The 16,297-nt window shown below is 37.0% G+C and overlaps 1 pseudogene; it reads left to right on the forward strand.

Annotated features, from left to right (window-relative positions):
* Window positions 1–14,353, forward strand: part of LOC149174393 (rust resistance kinase Lr10 pseudogene) — a 70,790-nt pseudogene extending 56,437 nt beyond the window's left edge.
* The last annotated feature ends 1,944 nt before the right edge of the window (window positions 14,354–16,297 follow it).

A 16,297-nucleotide genomic window follows, 5' to 3' on the forward strand; every position in this document is an offset into this window, starting at 1 on the left:
TTGTATCTCTTCTTCAATGCCAACTGGAGTATCAATCATATATTCCTAGAGTGACTGTTTTATAAATTTTCCCCTGTTTAGCCACTATTACCAATCTTTTTCCCTTAATTGGCCCAACCCTTGTTATCGGGTGCAATTTCATAACGAAGCCCCTTTTTCTCACTATCGGAGCTGTAATTCCATAGGAATTATGTAATACACTATCGGTGTTGTTTTGAATGGAAAATATGCAAATATGTGTAAAATACACTATCGATGGGTTCAATTTCCCATAATGCAATTATACTGGAAAATGCACTATCGACGGGTTATTCCATGAGATATGGAATAACACTGTTGGCACTTCATTTAACACTATCGACACTGTTTTCCTCAAAGGAATGCATTAACACGAATATACACTATCGGTGGGGTTTATTCCATAAGAAATGGAATAACACTATCGGCACTATGCTAATGGCCCTTTTCCGATGCGATAACATTGTAGCATTATCGGTGATCGCATTCGGTAGTCTCAACACTTCCTCACCAGGCTCCTTCCACTTAAGAATTATGATGCGATAACACTTCGCAAACCCAAAAGGTTATAAATCCTCCTATATAATATTTCGGATCTGAATGTGTTGCAACATCGGATTTCGGCGGTTCAAAAGGCCAATTCCTCTCCACTGAATTGCTACGATGTGATAGCGCTTATGGACCCGATATGGATATTAGCCACATTTAACAAGATTTCAAGTCCAAATTCCAATTTCGGACTAAGTTTTTCACTTTTTGTTAGTGTAAACCAGAATTTAGCTTGCAGGGATAAACGACACATAAAATGGAAACGAGCACGCCGATATGAAGAAAACACATTCAAATTGACTTCAATCAAATTATTAACTAGGAAACCATTCCAAACCATTGATGTAAAGACTTAAAAGAAAAACGATGCGTGAAGCCAAAGATACACATAAATTCAAGATTTAACTGATAAAGAGATGTTCAGATGCACATAAAGGTTTTCAGAGATCACAATGCCTCTGGGATCAACCAATACATAGAGATATCTTCCTCTTTTCTTAAGCAATATGAGATAAAACCACTCGGTCCAAATCCCTTTACAATAACATAAAACTTACATATATGCTGGTTCGTTTTAACAACCAAATCCTAAAACAGAGGCTAAAATTTATTACTACTATCTGTTCTGGGAGGTATTTCTCCCCTAGTGAAGGATCTCATTTGTGAGACAAATTCAAATTCAAAAGTAGATATTTTGGTTATGGATAGTCATAATTTTGGTGTAGTCAAGAGGATGCTTATTGTCAACGTGAGTTACTATTGCATGAACAATGTCAAATGTCCTATAACCATTGTGAAAATGGTTCCCAAATTACTAAAATCTGTGGTGATTTAATATGGGAAGTTATTTTAGCATGTTTTCCACACATGATGCTTTAGGAAGGATAAGGTAAATGAAGATACAAATCCCTGGTTCAATTCATGGTAATATTTTATTGAATTTATATATTGATCTTAAGTAACTCAATCTGTAGGTGGAATTATTTTGTTATAATTAACTACTATAACAAATGAAAAATGAAGTAAGGTTATCCAAGATGAAGATAGATATTCCGAATGTGTGAGTGATTGTAGAAGAAAATGTTATTCTTGTTATATACGTCATTATCCCTTATTTATGTAATGTTGCAATGTTTTGTGATGTAAACATCATTCCTAGGTCTTTTTTGAAAAGAAGTGTTGTATGAAAAAAATGAGCTCTAGCCATGTGTTCTTGCTTTGTGAACTATTCGTTGAAAGTTTCACTACGAATCCTCATTGGCATGGGCAAAGAATCTAAGGATGAGATTGATACATATCATATCTGGACTACTTTCCTAGATAATTATCAAGTATAGTGGATGACATCCATGTATCTTGTTAGATGGAAGTATGTGCATAGGATGACTAGCTAATGAGTCTTCGTGGTCAAATTGATGTTAAACCCTAGAGTACGATAGGTTCCAAATTAATTTGAGGTTTCAATGGTATGATTAATTTCCAACCGGTACATGACAACAGTTCTTCAAATGAAGGGAGGAGCGTGAACATCTATTGAGGTAGAAGTGAGTTACATTCTTATAGCTTGAGAAAACTAAGTGATGAATGGAGTTTGATTTTTTGGAGTTGAATGATGAAATTGGAGCAAGAAGGATAGAGAGGTCGTAGATACAACAAAGAGATATTTGGAGTTCGGTACAAGGAAAACATATGACGGTTCCTATGGAAGATTTATGGTAGATGATGATATTGGTTGTGGTAGTAGAAAAGGTTAAATGGTGGTGGACAAACTAAGGTAAGATTGTGTGGTGTGTTGAATAATAACAAACCCATGACCATATTATAATTTGAATCACCTTGTGTTTTTAAGAAAGTCTATGTGTCATGTTTTGATTTGATGTAATGGTCCTTGAAATGTATGTATCTGGTATCTCCATGAGTGGAGCTTTTCATACTTGAGTCAATGTTGATGCGAGTCTAATGAGGCATGTGTACCCCCATGTATTTTTTTGTAATCCAAAACCACTTTGTATTCCAGGTTTGAGCTAAACTAGAAACCACATTGTGAAGGAAATTTATGATCAACATGAAATAGTTGATGTGTTGTTTGTTGTAAGAAGAAACCATGTGAGCATGTGATGAAGAAATGCAAGTTTGTGAGAGATAGGGAACATATGGACAAGGAATCCTGTAGAGTGTTTTTGTTCTTTGTGAGTATAATGTAGGAACATAAAAAGCATGGTTGAGGGTAAGGCAAGAAAACCTAGGCCATGGTTGAGGTCAAACCAAGAAAACCCAGAGTGTGGTTATGGGTAGCTGAGAGAACCTAACATGATGATGAGGGTGATGTAGGGGAAGTTAAAGGTATAAGTACATGTATGAATATATGTGATGGAATGATGGTTAAATGAAACACGTACATGAAGGGCATCCCTATAGACTGACAAATGTAGTGGTTGGTCACCCATTCATTCTGGTGAATAGTTTTTCCTTTTTATGGGTGTCAACATATTAATAATGTTTGTAAATGCCAAGTTGGACTATAAATAGACTTCATTGATCAAGAGGTCCTTCAGTTGATAGTGGATCATGTGTTGTAAAGAAGAACATGTTGGTGAAGTCGTCAACTGAATGAGCTTAGGATAAGTAGTCATTTGTTGGCATTATCACACAGGTTTGGCACTATGACACAGGTGTTGTCCTTGATGGCAACTCACTCAGTTGACAAATCACAATTCAAGCTCTCAAAATGAAGGAAAAAGAGATATACGCAGGTTCCACTTAACCAAGCCGCATATACACGCAGGATCGCCGATCCAAAGGAGTGTATGCGTATACACACACTTCCATACACAGAAAAGTGTGTACAGTTTGGAAAACTTGGTTTTTGGTCCTTGGTATTTGGACCTATGGTTTTGGACCATGGTATCTCGCCTAAAGAGTTGAACCCAAGTATTCTGGACCCAAGTTTTGGTTCTAAGTGGTTTTGGACCATGGTATTGAGTAAGGCCTAAGACTATAAAAGGGGAAGGAGATCATTAGGCAAAGGCACGCAAGTATTGGATATATTATGAAGAACAAGATCTAGAATACTGGTCATTGGGTTATGGTGCATAGCTGAATCTGAGTCAAAGAGGAAACTGAGCGCTAAGAGAAGGATGAGTTCTATTGATGGGTCAAGATCTTAAGGCTTGAAGAGAAGTATCTTTGTGAGATTTTGGTCTGTTATATTTGGCGCATGAATTGATCTATAAATCTGATGATCTGGGTATAACTAATATCTAAATAATTGAAAAGGGTAAATTATCTTTTATAGATCTGTATGCAGGTTCATCATATCGAAGGTGCGTATACACGTTGGTTAGATAATTGAAAACGGCGTATACACAGGTTTGCTTAATATATCAACATATGCATGCAGGTTCTATAGATTAAAGTAGCGTATGTCTCATAAAATATGTTTTAGCTACTTCTGTTTATTACTGTAGTGTTCTGGGTTCAGGATTGGTTTCTAGTTACTATATTCTGGTTACAGCTTCATACAAGTTATTATTTGATTTAGTTTTGGTTGGTGCAGAGGAGATTGGTTGATACAGATATATTTGATGTTTCATTGATGTTATTGATGGATCCAATCTGAAAATTTATGAAACGTGGTCCCTAGAAGAAAAGAGAAGGTTGTAGCCTTCTATAGGTCAGCACCTACGTACTAGTACATCAACTAGTACAAGAGCTAAGGGAGTTGTAGCTCCCTTCCAAGAGAAGCTTGAAAACGAGAGAAGGTTGTAGCCTTCTACAGGTAGAAGCCTGCGTACTAGTATAAGACTGCACCAGTACAGAAATATTGTAAAAAGAAGTTTCTTATTAAAAGAACATAGGGACGAATTGCAGTAGGTGGTTTTCACCCACATTGGGTTTCCACCTTATATCTTGTGTTCATGTGTGTAATTGCATGTACTATTTACTGAACTTGATTATTATTTTTATGGTTCTGATACACATATTAAGATCAGGTAACTAAATTAGAAGCCTGCAAGATATACATGGCTTTCTCTAAACACAGTTGCATATATATGCAGGTTTAATTAACAGAAGTAGCATATATCAATTTGTTTATGGAAATAAAAAATTGTTAAACTGCTAATACTGATTCACTCCCCCCTCAGTATTATTTCCAATGGTAACAGAGCAGGTCCTTCAAAAGAAGCTTGATTGCTTGAAGGAAGATCTATCATCATGAGCAACTACAAAAAATAAGCATCTATCAGGCCACCAATCATTGATGGGAGAAACTTCATCTATTGGAAGGGAAGAATCACAACTTATCTTCAATCTCTTGGTACAGAAGTTTGGGATATCGTGGAAGGAGGATACACATTTCCATCAACAACTCCTACAGATACGACTGGTAAGAAGCAGTATGAAACAAATGCAAAGGTTGTCAATACTCTATTAGGGAGTCTATCTCAATCAGAATTCGTCAAGGTTATGCAGCTCAAAACCACCAAAGAAATATGAGACAAGATCGTTCTAAGCTATGAAGGAGACGATCAGGTAAAACATCCAAAACTACAATCTCTCAGAATTCAATATGAAACTCTTAGAATGCACAATGATGAAAGTGTGGCTAATTATTTCTTACGTATAGATGAGATTTTTAATCGCATGAAAAACTTGGGTGAAGAGATAAAAAAAAGTTACTTTGGTTTAAAATGTTCTGAGATCTTTGTCTTCTAAGTTTGAATCAAAATTTTCTACCATAGAAGAAAAGTAGAATCTTCAGCGTATTACCATGTCACAGCTGCACGGAATCCTAACGGCTTTCGAAATGAGGAAAGGGGGTCCATCAGATATGAAAGAAGCCGCATTCAAAGCTTCAAGAAAAGGAGAATACAATGAGTCAGGGCATACGTCAGAAGGAGAGGAAGAATCAAACTTTGTCAAGAACCTTCAACGGGGTTCTGGAAGATTTAGAGGTAAGCTACCTTTCAAATGCTTTGCTTGTGGAAGAGTCGGTCATTATGCAGCCAAATGTCCTCATAAAGACAAGCTTGATAAAGTTAAGGAACCAGTTAAATGGAACAGAAAACAAAACGTAAGTAAGAAGAGTTATTATACACATGAATACAGCGATGGATTATCAAATAGTGATGTAGATGAACATGGTAATGATTATAGACTTTTGATGGCTTTCGAAGATGATGATTTCTTGGATGCTACAGATGAAGATGATCTCTATCAAGAAATTTCTAAACTTAAAATCTATTTAGAAGAAAAGAGTATGATTATAGATACTCTGACATTCCAACTTGCTGAAAGGGAAAAACACAATGAAAAGTTAGAATGTGAAATTGTGGGACTTAGAAAAGATATTAAGAAAACAAAAGCTCTTAATCTTAGATTTGCTAAAGGATCTAAAACTTTAGATGAGATTATCAAACTGCAACGTTCTCCTCTAATAAAGACAGGTATTGGGTATACTGAAGAAGCATCTCAAGCACAGAAGCCATCCACCTCCAAAATTTATCTTGATGCAACAAGGAGAAGTGAACAGGTTGAAAATCATCAATAGAGGCATAAAACGGATCACCAGGTAAATCGGGGTCAATATACTTCAAGGATGAACAGAAGCTACAACCAACCGCAGGTAAATCATTCTCAATTTTCATCAAGAATGAATGTCAATGGAAACTACAATCACCTGGTCAGTAGATTTGATAATCGCAGGAATTTATTTAATGGCCAATGTTTCTCATGTCATAACTTTGGACACAAAGCTGCTCAATGTGTTGCCTACAAGACCATCATGACTAGAGAAGCACGAAATCAAAGGAGCGTGACTGGGATAATGAAGAGGACCTACAATAACTTTTCTGCTCTTGAAAATGAAATAGAATTCTCTATTTGTAACAACTTCAGTCATGAAGAGTTTGAATGCAGGAGTAAGGTTCGACAAACATCTCAGAAGGAGCAAGTGTCATTGGGTCCCAAAACATGGATAAAGAAAGAACCGCAAATAGAAAGATGTGGTATAGACTTATATGCAGAAGGATAGGAAAATCAGTGGTACATCGACAGTGGATGCTCGAAACATATGACAGGTGATAAAGAAAAGCTTCATTCATATAGTGCCTTAGAAAAGGAAAGGAAGTTCTCATTTGGAAATGACACCCCTACACTCATAAAAGGTAAAGGCTCTATTCTTTTAAAAGAAAAGGTCAAAGATGGAAATGTTATGTATGTTTATGGCTTAAAGCATAATCTATTGAGTGTTAGTCAAATGTGTAAGCAAGGAAATGAGGTAGTATTTCGATCAAATGGATGCATTCTTCGTGAGCTTGATATAAGAGAAACAGTGATCAAAGGCATAAGAACTCCAAATAATTTATACATACTCAAGGGAGGACAACAACAATGTTACCTAAGCAAAAATGATGAACACTGGCTATGGCACAAAGGATTGGGGCATCTAAGCTTCCCTCAGATAAGGAAAGCATACAAATATCAGGTTGTTCCTGATCTTCTTGACATCAGAATTCCAAACAATACAATATGAAAATCATGTTAGTCTGGTAAGAAAACCAAAACACATTTCCCTGAGAAGGAAGGATTAGCTAGTAAGCTACTTGAACTTGTCCATACTGATTTATGTGGTCCATCAAGGAAAAAGTCACATCGTGGAGAAGAATACTTTATATTGTTCGTTGACGACCTTTCCAGGATGTGTTCTATAGGACTTCTGAAGCATAAATACAAAGCTTTCGAAAAGTTTAAAGTTTTCAAAGCCTTGGTTGAAAATGAATCATATCGCAAAATCAAATGCCTTAGGTCTGATCGAGGAGGGGAATTTACCTCGAATGAATTTTTCGACTTTTGTGAAGAACATGGAATAAGAACGGAATTCTCTATTGCAAGGACTCCTCAGCAAAATGGAGTGGTAGAAAGGATGAATAGAATGGTTCAACAAATGGCTCATGCTATGCTTGATGAATCTAGAACTCCTGCAACCTTATGGGGTGAAGCTGCATTTGCCGCCGTTACTATTCTCAACAAAACAAACGTCCGAGTAAACAACACTCAAACTCCTCATGAACTTTGGTATGGTAAGAATCCTACTATAAAATACTTCAAAGTCTTTGGAAGCAAATGTTACATCAAAAGGACTGATGAAAATCTTGGCAAGTTTGAACCTAGAGTAGATGAAGGCATTCTCCTTGGTTACTCTTCTCGAAGTAAAGGATATAAGTGTTACAATAAAAGACTTGGAAAAATTATTGAAAGTATTGATGTGGTGGTTGATGAAGTAGACAACAATCCAAAGAAGATAAAAATCGAAGATTTGAAGATGATGAGGACTATCCTTCAACATCAGATCAAACTAATGCTGAAGAAGAAACTTATGAGGCACCAGAAGAACAGATAAGGGTAGAAGAAAAGACTCCATTCAGGTACGTCCAGAAGAATCATCCAAGGACTCAAATTTTGGGGCAGAAAGAGGTAGGTGTACAAACAAGAAGAACTATTACAGAAGCTTCAAGCTATCTAGCATTGCTCTCCTCCGTCGAACCACGAAATATAAGCAAAGCATGCAAAGATGAATGCTAGGTCAAGGCCATGAATGAAGAACTTGAGTAGATTGAAAAGAATAACACTTGGGAATTGGTTCCTAGACCTAATGATAAGAATGTCATAGGGACCAAATGGATATTCAAAAACAAGCTGAATGAAAATGGAGATGTTATTAGAAACAAGGCTAGACTTGTTTGTAAAGGGTATGCTCAACAAGAATGTATAGACTTCAAAGAAAATTTTGCATCGCTTGCTAGACTTGAAGCCATAAGAATGTTTCTTGCTCTTTCTAGCTTTAAAAAGTTCAAAGTATATCAAATGGATGTGAAATCTGCCTTTCTAAATGGAGTCCTAGAAGAAGTGTATATTGAGCAACCAAATGGATTTATCCTTGGAAATGATCCAAAACTTCTATGCAGACTCAAAAAGGCTCTCTATGGCCTTAAAAAGGCTCCAAGGGGTTAGTATTATCGTCTGGACAAATACCTCCATCAACAAGGTTTTTCAAAAGGATCAGTAGATAGCAATCTATATATAAAAATTGACAATGATAAATTGCTAATACTTGTTGTGTATGTTGATCATATCATCTTTGGTAGCAATGAAGAAACCATGAGTCAAAACTTTGCTTTGGTGATGCAGAAAGAATTTGAAATGTCCCTACTTGGTGAGCTCACATATTTTCTTGGTTTACAAGTCCAACAAAACAAGGACGGTATCTTTCTATCACAAACCAAGTACCTCAAGCAAATCTTGAAGAAATATGGCATGGAGGATTCGAAACCAGCATGTACCCCTATGGTAATAGGATGCAACCTCAGCACAAACGATGAATCAACAGCAGTACATCAACCAACCTAGAGATCCATGATTGGTAGTGTTCTCTATCTGACAGGTACCCGACCAAACATCATGCATGCAGTGGGAATCGTTGGAAGATTTCAGGCAAATCCAAAGGAAGCACACCTTCAGGAAGTTAAAAGAATTTTAAAATATCTTCAAGGAACTCAAAAATATGGCTTATGGTATCCTAGAGATACAAATCTCACACTTCATGCATATACAGATGCAGATTGGGCAGGAAGCGTGGATGACAGAAAAAGCACTAGTGGTGGTGCATTCTTTATGGGTTCCAAATTAGTATCCTGGTTAAGCAAGAAACAAAGTTCAATTGCATTATCTACAGCTGAAGTAGAATATGTGGCTGCTGCATCTTGCTGCACACAACTCCTTTGGATGATGCAAACATTGCAAGACATTCAAATCACTTGTACTCCACCTATCTCCATTTTATGTGATAATACAAGTGCCATCAGTATTTCAAAGAATCTAGTCATGCATTCAAAGACCAAGCACATACCTATCAAATATCATTTTCTCCAGGAAAAAATGCTTGAACAAAGGTCAAATTGGAGTATGTTCCCTCCAAGGAACAGGTTGCTAATATATTCACCAAACCACTGCCTAGAGAGACATTTGAATACCTCAGACAGAAGCTGGGAGTAGTTGATGCATCATCTTGTTGTTGACACTTATCTGTTCAGAGAACATTAGTTGTACGTGAGTTTCATGAATAGGATCTGTGTAAATATTCCGGTTTCTGTGGATAAAAATGTGTATATGTTGGTTTGAAGGCAAATAGTGGGCTAGACTCAAGATGAAAAGAGCCTGATATGGGTCTGACAGAGACCATCTAGCACAGGTTCAGGGGGAGCATATACTTCTAATAATGCATTGTTGGCATTATCCTAGAAGATCTTGGTTCAATTTCACAATTGTTTTTGTTTCAGGTGGAACAGGTGCAGAGGGAGATCATGGTTGCTGGTCTGGATGATGATTGACAGATGTTATTGATGATAGTTTTTGATGACTATCATATTCTTCTTTTAGATATTTTGTCTCTATGTCATGTGTTTCTTTTATTATCAAGGTCATAACTGTTTTTGTTTCAGGTGGAACAGGTGCAGAGGGAGATCATGGTTGCTGGTCTGGATGATGATTGACAGATGCTATTGATGATAGTTGTTGATGACTATCATATTCTTCTTTTATATATTTTGTCTCTATGTCATGTGTTTCTTTTATTATCAAGGTCATGTAACGACCTATTTTGTTTCACCACTATGCCTGCAATGGATGATGTAATATTCTTGTTTTATCTTGTATAAATTCTTGGTATATCCCCACTTGGTTGGGTGAATGAGTCAATTATGGTATATCCCCACTTGGTTGGGAGATGGATGTATGTATGAATCCTTGGTGATAAGAAGTTCTTTTAGAACATCTTTTTGTAGACCTTTCTTACAGTTAGGGGGAGCATGGACAAGACTCTTCAGCAGATCATAGATTTCAGCATGTATTCAGGGGGAGCATAGCCCTTTGCCCTTGATGACAAAGGGGGAGAGTGACAGTGATTTGGGGATATTGTTGGCATTATGACACATGTTTGGCACTATGACACAGGTGTTGTCCTTGATGGCAACTCACTCAGTTGACAGATCATAATTCAGGCTCTCAGAATGAAGGAAAAAGAGATATATGCAGGTTCCACTTAAGCAAGCTGCATATACATGCGAGATCGCCGATCCAAAGGAGCGTATGCGTATACATGCACTTCCATGCATAGAAAAGCACGTATAGTTCGGAAAACTTGGTTTTTGGTCCTTGGTATTTGAAACTATGGTTTTGGACCATGGTATCTCATCCGAAGAGTTGAACCGAGGTATTTTGGACCCAGGTTTTGGTTCTAAGTGGTTTTGGACAATGGTATTGAGTAAGGCCTAAGACTATAAAAGGGGAAGGAGATCATTAGGCAAAGGCACTCAAGTATTGGATATCTTATGAAGAACAAGATCTAGAATACTGGTCATTGGGTTATGGTGCATAGCTGAATCTGAATCAAAGAGGAACCTGAGCACTAGGAGAAGGATGAGTTATATTGATGGGTCAAGATCTTAAGGCTTGAAGAGAAGTATCTTTGTGAGATTTTGATCTATTATATTTTGTGCATGAAATGATCTATAAATCTAATGATCTGGGTATAACTGATATCTAAATAATTGAAAAGGGTAAATTATATTTTATAGATCTGTACAGAGGTTCAACATATCAAAGGCACGTATACACGCTGGTTAGATAATTGAAAATGGCGTATACGCAGATTTGCCTTAATATATCGATGTATACATGCAGGTTCTACAGATTAAAGTAGGGTACATCTCATAAAATATGTTTTAGCTACTTCTGTTTATTGCTGCAGTGTTCTGGGTTCAGGATTGGTTTATGGTTACTATTACTGTATTTTGGTTACAGCTTTAGAGAAGTGATTGTTTGATTCAATTTTGGTTGATGCAAAGGAGATTGGTTGATACAAAAATATTTGATATTTGATTGATGTTATTGATGGATCCAGTCTAAAAATTCATGAAACATGGTTCCTGGAAGAAAAGAGAATGTTGTAGCCTTCTGTAGGTTAGCACCTACGTACTAGTACATCATCTAGTACAAGAACTAAGGGGGTTGTAGTTCCCTTCTAGGAGAAGCTGGAAAACGAGAGAAGGTTGTAGCCTTCTGCAGGTAGAAGCCTGCATATTGGTATAAGATTGCATCAGTACATAAATATTGTAAAAAGAAGTTTCTTATTAAAAGAACATAGAGATGAATTGTAGTAGGTGGTTTTCACCCACATTGGGTTTCCACCTTATATCTTGTGTTCATGTGTGTGATTGCCTATACTGTTTACTGCACTTGATTACTATTTTTATGGTTCTGATACACAGATTAAGATCAGCTAACTAAATTAGAAACCTGCAAGATATACACGAGTTTCTCTAAACACAGTTGCATATATATGCAGGTTTAATTAACAGAAGTAGCGCATATCAATTTGTTTATGGAAATGAAAAATTGTTAAATTGCTAATACTAATTCAACCCCCCCCCCCCCCCCCCCCCACCACCCCTCTCAGTATTATTTCCAACATCATTAATGGGGATTGTTAAAGTATGTAACTCCTACTTGTTTTAGGTATGATCATAGGTTGAAGAAGGATCTTGTTCCAAGTCTTTAGGGAGTTGGTTAGATCTAGTTGGCTTGAGAGATATTTTCTCAACTAGATGCTTCCTAGATTGATGTAAGGTTGATATATGTTCTCAACTAATTGATTGTGTGATCAAGTTAATTTCTCTATCTTGATATATCATACATGTAACAATATTAGATGCGAATTAACAGAGTGTGCTTATGCATTTCTAAATAGAAGAGAAAACTATGTAAAGAGAAAATTGGAAGAATGTAAAGGACAAAATATTAATTTATGTAAGTAAGAATAAAAATATAGAAAAAAACATAAAGATAATGAAATGGATGTGGGAACTTAGAAAAATAGGGTTTAGGAAAATAAAATATAATAACATAGCAAAAAAATATAATAAATATAGATTTTATTATAAGAAGGTGAAATTAAAAAGAAATAATTTTAGACTATTTTTTTTGGCTTCACTTAAAAGAAAACAAACTCTCCACCAAAATAATAAGACTTACATGTCGTTGTTGAATATAGAAAATTGTCACTATACATAAATAAAGATGTTCAGATATTGAAGTAATTGTTTAAGTAAATTAGGATAGTTAGGTACATATCTAAATATGGAACTAATACCTGAGAGCAACATTTAGTAAGAGACTATCTCTATGGCTATAAAAATAGAAATACAAATAGAGATAGATATAGAAATTGAAATTGAAACTAAAATTGACGGGTACATTAAAATTAATGTATTGATTTCATTTTGACGCAGTAGCTACGGGTTGCAACTCACTAGCAGTTACAACACATCGTGCTCTACTCACAGAGTACACAACAAAACTCACATTTGAAACAGAGAATAAAATCAAATACAGACAAGTAATTCAATATACAAAACAAAGGATTTAGTGCCTATTTATTAAACATTCAACAGAATTAAAAACTCTTGCTACTACAACAACGAAATATAAGATATCAAACAATGATTACAGCGATGAACACCTGGAATGCTGCTACTAGGTTTGCAATAACACGAATTCATTCAACCCAACTCATTCTTGCTTTTGTGCATAGTCCCAATAGTCAAAACTTTGAATGCTACTTCCACCATCCATAAACCAACCCGTCTTACACCATAAACTTCTCTCTTTAACCTTCCTTCGATCCATTGAATCGATTCATCTGCTCTTGGACAGTTATGAACTCTTCCGAGACTCGATTGCTAAAACAATCACCGAACTATCACAACCACTTCACCTCCACCTCGTGACCTTGGCATTTCGACTTCAACCATGAGTGTTCATTCTTTCACATTCATATCAATCTTTGTATTTCACTGCAGGTTGCATCATTGGAGGAGTTGCGCTGGAAACAATAGCAGTGTTGTTCTTAATGTTTTATGCCAAGAAGAGAAGCCCTACTCCTGGTACCTCTACTTCAAGGGTGGAGAAATTCCTAAAGGAAAATGCTTATGAAATGCCAATTCCAGCCAGATATTCACACTCTCACCTCAAGAAGATCACAAACAACTTTGCAAACAAGTTGGGAGAAGGAGGGTTTGGTGTGGTCTATAAAGGAATGCTTGGGAATGATGCTCTAGTGGCTGTTAAGCTTCTTGATAGGCATAGGCATACCAAGACCCAATTCATGAATGAGGTTGCTACCATTGGACGGGTCCATCACGTCAATCTGGCTCGTCTGTTGGGGTACTGTTTTGAAAACCCTATAAGCAGACTCATATATGAATACACGCCTAATGGATGTCTGGATAAATTTTTATTTGCCCCGAAAGAGGAGGGACAAGACTTAAGGTGGGAACAATTGTATTCGATTGCTTTGGGTGAGGCCCGTGGAACTGCATATTTACACCATGATTGCCAAAAGCGCATCATACACTTCGACATCAAACCTCACAATATATTGTTGGACGTCGACTTCACCCCTAAAATTGTTGATTTTGGTCTCGCAAAACTTTTTGGAAAGGGAGACGATCATATTTCTATGAAAACAACGATAGGGATGCTGGGATATGTTGCACCGGAGTTGTGCGATAATGATGCCAGTCCTGTTACAGATAAATTAGATGTCTATAGTTTCGGAATATTATTGCTAGAGATTGTTGGAGGCAGAAAGAATATTGATGTGCAGGTGAGCCGGTCTAGTCAATTATACTTTCTTGAATTGGATTTCAAGTTGATTGAGAGTGGTTAGTTGGGGATGAGGTTGAGAGGAGGAGAAATGGAATGTGCAGATGAGGAGAAGGCGAGAATATTCACAAAAGTTGGTTTGTGGTGCATTCAATATAACTCTGCAGATCGTCCTTGCATGATGAGGGTTGTGCAAATGTTAGAAGGAAATGGAGATGACTTCGCCAATCCTCCGTCGTTGTTATAGACATTTTTGTGCCCTACAACACCAAGCATGAAATGTCCATAAACCAAGGGTTCCTAAGTCCATAAAAGTGTTGTTCTAACCCCTAAAGGAACAAGGTCAACAAATTACAACTTCTCCCAGAAGTTCTCCATGAAAAACTACTCAAAATTGGTCAAAACAGGATCATTACAGCTGCTCCACTTGCTAGGTACATTGCATCTCACCGAAATGCACTGTGAGGGTGCGTTGCATTGCAGAAGTCCCTTCTGTGGGGTGCGATGGGCGAGAAATGACAAATGCCAGTGTCATTCCGTGAGGTGGAGAGGCAATGGAAGCTTCCAGAATCTTCTCCTGTGACACTTGCCTCACTGAATTCGACCAAGGATGAGTAAGAGGCCCTCAGTCTCTAAGTGGAAGCAAGAAATGATAGAGAGAAGACACTAATCAAATCACAAGCTGACTCATCCCCCTTACAGATATCTATATATGGATCCCTCATCCCAGAGATCCAGAGGCTGGAATTTTGTATATTGTAAGGAATTGTTATTGGTTTCTAAAGACAAACATCAGATTGTTGGGTGATCTAAGCTTTGTTTGAGGTGAAGAGGGGCTTCTTTGCTGGGAGGTTGATGCTGGGTCAGAACAACTGGTTGTAACTCCTCCTCGATCTTTTCTTGTTTATCAATAAAAGCTATTGGAGTTTTCCTCCATGATTTTGTATCATTGATGCTTGTTACATTTGTATGGTCAATTTAAATCTGATCCTAAGTTGTTTATGAATATGGATCCATGTCTTTGTATAGTGCTATGCTTCTGTGATCTTATAGGTACTTTGTGAAGCTGGGCGTGCAAGGGAGCAGGTAGCTGGGGACTATCAAAGAAGAGAGTGATCGAATCAAAGGATTAGTGCAAGACAGAGGTTGGCCTTTCTATTCCTCTCTATCTATAATTCATAAAGGAAAAACATAAGTAGCTTTTCTCTGTTTGTTTCTAAGGCCGCTGTCACACCTCAGTGGGATAGAGCAGTTCTAAATAGACACTTTTCCCGGTAACAAAATGGATACTGGAGATAATTAGTTTGTTTGTTTATCAGTCTTTGTTGTTTGTTTCATAAACTTATAAGTAACATTCGAATTACATTTGCCATAACAAATTAAAAGTAGATAATTGTTGCTTCAATCCATCCACTGGATCTGTTTATGATTTAAACAACTGATTCACAAACTATCTGATTTCCCTTGTGATAGCTCTTAGATCCTCCTTAGATCTACCCCTGATTGTTGCATTATTGATTGCTTTTTACTCGACCAAAAACCAAGAACTGAACTGCAAACTGTGACCCGGAACCCGAACAGAGTCTCGTTTCTGGCCCAACACATGTACTGTTCAGAGATTTTTAATTTCAGCGCACTTCCCGAAGGGACAACCTGCGCTGCATTTCAGATTCCCTGTGTTACAGGTGCGCTAATCAGACTAGCTCTGTGCAGTTGTGTCTTATGTGGATCACCCTTTCGAGTTCTATTCCTGAATTTTGCTGCCTATGATCAGTATATGTCTGCTTGAAACTCCTTTTCCTTGCTGTTATTCCGCCTCCTTTGTACACAAGAACTGTAGATGTTTTTGTGTGTTTGTTGAGTCATTTACAATTTTCCTTTGCAAAAGTAGCATAGTCGTACTGTCGTCCTTTGATTTGAATCTGTTGCAAGTTTCGATTTCGATCATAGGATAACGTTTGATTGTTGTTGATGGTCGATTATCCTGTTACTATTGCCTTTGGTCTGA

The sequence above is a fragment of the Pinus tabuliformis genome, chromosome 4_1, assembly GCF_031772625.1.
Source record: "Pinus tabuliformis cultivar Carrire ecotype Pingquan chromosome 4_1, CPIR1, whole genome shotgun sequence".
NCBI lineage: Eukaryota > Viridiplantae > Streptophyta > Pinopsida > Pinales > Pinaceae > Pinus > Pinus tabuliformis.